The sequence below is a fragment of the Mandrillus leucophaeus genome, unplaced genomic scaffold (genome assembly GCF_000951045.1).
Source record: "Mandrillus leucophaeus isolate KB7577 unplaced genomic scaffold, Mleu.le_1.0 Scaffold4, whole genome shotgun sequence".
Taxonomy (NCBI): domain Eukaryota; kingdom Metazoa; phylum Chordata; class Mammalia; order Primates; family Cercopithecidae; genus Mandrillus; species Mandrillus leucophaeus.
In genome coordinates, this window is record NW_012104253.1 from 8,145,773 (window position 1) to 8,150,619 (window position 4,847).

Below are 4,847 nucleotides of genomic sequence, written 5' to 3' on the forward strand. Positions count from 1 at the left end.
TTTTTTTTGTAGAGATGGTGTTTCACCATGTTGGCCAGGCTGGTCTCAAACTCCTGACCTCTGGTGATCCGCCCACCTTGGCCTCCCAAAATGTTGGGATTAGAGGCGTGAGTCATGGTGCCAGCCGGTGATCACTGTGTTTTAACTAGTCATTCCTTGCTGCATGAATACCAGTACACTTCCCAATAGTACAATACCTTGAGTACATTAAGAGAACAATAAAAAGACCCTGCATTTCCAAACCAAGATTTGCATTATTTGTTATTCCCATTGTCCTGAACATTAGCTATTTTCCACAGTTCCTTGACCAACTGTATTAAAGTAGAACCTTTTAAACCAAGCTGGAGAACAAAGGGAAGCTGATGCGTTTCCTCAGGAAATGACAGTTCTGCATTGGCAAGGTAATACATCCTTGTTAAATTCAACAGCATGCACTAGGTTGCTAGTTTCTCCAGTCCTGTTCCCTAGATCCTTTTGGATGAATCTGCATTAGTTTTCTAGGGCTGTTGTATCAAACTGCCACAAACTGCATGGCTTGAACAACCAAAGTCTCACTGTTCTGGAAGCTAAAAATCCAGGATCAAGGTGTTGTAGGGTTGGTTCCTTCTAAGGGCTGAGAGGGAGAGTCTGTCTCGTGCCTCTCCCCTAGCTTCTGCTGGTTTGCCGGCAATCTCTTCCTCATCTTGTACATGCATCACCCTGATCTCCACCTTGATATTCACATGGTGTTCCACCCGTGTGCCGTCTGTGTCTAAATTTCCCCTTCTTACAAGCTCACTGGTCATACTGGATGATAAGCCCATTTACATGACCTCCATTTATTTATTTAATTAATTTATTTATTTGAGACAGACTCTCGCTCCGTCGCCCAGGCTGGAGTGCAGTGGCACAATCTCAGCTCACTGCAAGCTGCGCCTCCCGGATTCAAGCAATTCTCCCTGCCTCAGCCTCCCGAGTAGCTGGGATTACAGGCGCCCACTATTTTTGTATTTTTAGTAGAGACAGGGTTTCACAATGTTGGCCAGGTTGATCTTGAACTCCTGACCTCGGGTGATCTGCCCGCTCGGCCTCCCAAAGTACTGAGATTACAGGCGCGAGTTACCATTCCTGGCTGATGACCTCCATTTAATTGGATGTCCTCTGCAAACACCCTATCTCCAAATATGGCCATATTCAGAAACTCTGGGGGTTAGGATTTCAATATATCTCTTCAGGGTGTGGGAGAAACAACTCAACCCATACCACCAGCCATTCAATTCCTTCTCTGGACTGAATGTGCAAGAGGAGAGCCACTGGCAATCCTGAACAAAACATCCATTTTTACTTTACCAGTAGCATGACAGTGCGAAAGGACGCTACCTTCCCAGTACACCTAGGATGGATCAAGATTCAGAAATAACACATGAAAGAAAAGAAGAAAACACTGGGAGAATACAAGGACTCAAAGATGTGTATTCCAGATGTGGTCCCAGAGAAAGGAGCTACAGCATCTATGTTTCCAGCTTGTAAAAGCAGGTGTGAGTGGTATCCATAGAAAAACATGCACACGTGTCAAATTATGGTTGGATCTATTTAAGACGAAACAGCCACATTTTCAAGAGAATGGTTGTCTTCACCCAATGTGGAGTGACCATTTTTGTGCATTCATTTGTTCACTCAACAAACATTTGTGGGCCCTGCTTTTGACTGTAGTAAAAAAGGCAAAAATGCATAATATATAGCTGCTGATACTAAGGAGCATTGTGTGTGTGTGTGTGTGTGTGTGTGTGTGCACGCGCGCGTATGTGTGTATGTGCTTTCTTGAGAAGATTTATACCAAATAATTATGGTCTAACGTAGACAAGGACCCAACCAAGCACATATGAAGCCCTTGTACAAATGAGAAAAAAGGTAACCTGCTTGGTGAAAAAATTATAAGAAGGGGCCCAGGACAGCCAACATAACAGGCTGCTCTTCAGCCCCTACTCACTCCCTTAGCCAGGCACTCTTGCACAGTGTGCAACCTGTACAGCCAGCCCCAAATGTGGAAAGGGCTGTCATAGATAGAGGCACATTTGAGGTTCGATGGACTAAGAGAAAGACATGATTATGTCTCATAGGAGAAGATACTTGAGTTGGGCTGGAAGGATGAATACGAGCTCACCTGGCAGAGTCCAGAATGCTCAGGGAATAGTAGGTGGCCTGTTGAGCCAGGTAGAGGCACCTTTCATAACCTGGACCAGGCCAACGGTTTCCATTCTCACCTCTCCCTCACCTTTTCTTTTCTTTTCTTTATTTTTGCTGGTCTTCTCTGTATCGTTCCAATTTCAGCATATGTGCCGCTGAAGCGAGCACTCTCCCTCACCTTTTCTGCCACCTTTGTGTCTTCTCTGTGGCTCCCCATAGCCCATGCTCTTTCTCTGCCACAGCCACCATATACTTTCCCAGGCATTCCCCCTTGCTTGGTGTTTCCTTCCTCCCTTACCTGTCTGGCAAGCTCCACTCAACCACGGAAGACCAGCCTCAGCCCTACCATCTCCAGTAGATCCCAACCTTCCAAGGGACGGCCATCTGCAGGACTTTGTGCTAATGGAGGCTCCAGGATCTCAAGATCAGAGCATAGGAGGCCTCGATCTGCTTGGCATGGAGCTATTTGAAGCTTCATTTGCCTCTCTTTCTAGATAAGACTGAGAACTCCTTAGGTGCGCCTTTCAGAGAGCCTTGGGTGATGCTCTGTGCCCACATTTACTGTCACAGAGTCCCTGCCAAGCCGTGAGCTCCACGCTCATCTGTGGATCCTTAGGGTACACAGGAAACATTTGCAGAATCAAATTCAGGTGAGTAGTGAGAGATGCTGGAGATTGGAACTAATGCACATGGCTATGAGAATGGAAAGGAGGGGCAGACTGGACACCTGACAAAGATGTGCTGAGGACCCCATGTCCAATAGGATTCAGGGTCAAGGGCAAGCGAAGAGCCCACAGCTCTCCGAGGGGTTCAGCTTTGATGGAAGGCAAGTGCATGATGAATGGGATAAAAGACACTGTTGTTGTCTACAAACTTCTGTTAGCTCTTCCTTTTCTCCAACAGAACCCCAATTTTGCTTCAGATACTCCTCAGCCTGCGGGAAATTAACTCCCTCTTCTGGCTTAAAGGATGAGCCTAATTGATCTAAGGGTAAGTGCCTGTCTCAGGAAAGGGACAATGACTCCATTCACGACAGTGAGACTCAAAGAGATGCTTGCCAGGGACTGCTGGCAATGTCCGTCTTCCTTTCTTTGAGACTTTCTGGAAGTTTGCTTTGCCAGAGTGTCACTGTGTATGATGAACTAAGGCCCTGGACTGTTGCAGCCTTGCTGCCAGCCTGAAGATAAAGTCATCCCTCAAGGAGGGCAAAGCCCAGGAAAGGGCAGGAAGAGGAGCTGGAGCCTGTGGATCAGCTCTGAAGCTGGTTTCACTTCTGGGCCACCAGCTACATAAGCTGATGAATTTCCTTATTTATTAAGGCAGTTTGGGTCACCTCTGTTTTCTATGACATGCAGTCCAAGACAGCCCCAACTGATAGAGATAGCAAGGTCTTTAATACAAACCAGAGTACAAAGTCATACAAAGCGTGCTTTTGGGCTGGGCGCAGTGGCTCATGCCTGTAATCCCAGCACTTTGGGAGGTCAAGGTGGGCAGATCACCTAAGATCAGAAGTTCAAGACCAGCCTGGACAACATAGTGAAACCATGTCTCTACTAAAAATACAAAAAATTAGCTGGATGTGGTGGCTGGCACCTGTAGTCCCAGCTACTCGGGAGGCTGAGGCAGGAGAATAGCTTGAACCCAGGAGGCGAAGGTTGCGGTAAGCCAAGATCGTGCCACTGCACTCCAGGCTGGGCAACAGAGCCAGACTCCATCTCAAAAAAAAAAAAAAAAAAAGAGTGTTTTTGTGGGGGGTCTAATAAATATGATTTTGGATATGTTGATTTAGCAATGCCTGCAGGACAACTGGAGACTGGTCTAGGAGGCAGCTGGATTTGGAGGCTACAGACAGGTGAGAAAAGCATTAGCTATATGGGGAGCTGAAGCTATAGGGCTGGATAAAATTTAGGAAGGTCACCTTTGTAGGAAGGGAGGGAGCTCTGGGGAAAACCGCATTTAAAGGGTAAAAAGAGGAAAAGGAGCCAGAGAAAGCAGCTGGGAAGAAGGGCTTGGGCACTTAGTCAGTGCAGAGCCGAGGCACAAGAAGGGAAGGCGAGTTTCTCTCCGGAAGCCAGGCTGCTGCTGTGAAGCCAGGTGAGCTAAACCCTCGGGACTCAGGGGACTACTGGTGACATTGGCCAGAGCACCTCCTGTGAAGTGTTGTGGGCAGGGCCGGCCAGCATTGGATAGACCAGTGAATGATAGGGATGAATGGGTGAGGCCTGCAAATGCGGGTGGTCTCCTGAAGTTCAGTGGTGGCAGGGGCCAGGGGCAGAGAAAGAGGCTGGTGGCCAGCAGGGAGGTCAAGTTAAGTGCTTTTTACAGTAGGAATGATTTGAGCATATGTGTAGGTGTAGAGGAAGAAGCCAGTGGCAAGAAGAGAGAGAAGGGAGGTGAATGAGAAAAGAATACCCAGAAGACAGAGGAAGGGGGTGAATGGGAAGATCCTAAAGATGTCCGGAGGGGATGCATTTGTCCATTCCACTAGTGTTTATTAAGGCCACTTTGTGGCAGTGGCTGTGTTAGGTGCCACAGATACATGGATAAACACGGGGATAAACAAGTCAGGGTCTCCATCCTCAAGGAGCTGACAGTCAATGTCCATGGACCCCACGATAGACAGGTGATAACAATGAGTGTGAAAAGCATTATGATCTAGGCAGATAAAGGATGATATGGGA

General features: G+C 47.4%; 1 protein-coding gene across 1 annotated transcript in view; it reads right to left on the bottom strand.

Annotated features, from left to right (window-relative positions):
- Positions 1 to 4,847, bottom strand: part of AK7 (adenylate kinase 7) — a 117,279-nt gene that overhangs the window by 99,509 nt on the left and 12,923 nt on the right. The gene's annotated exons all lie outside the window — the stretch shown is intronic.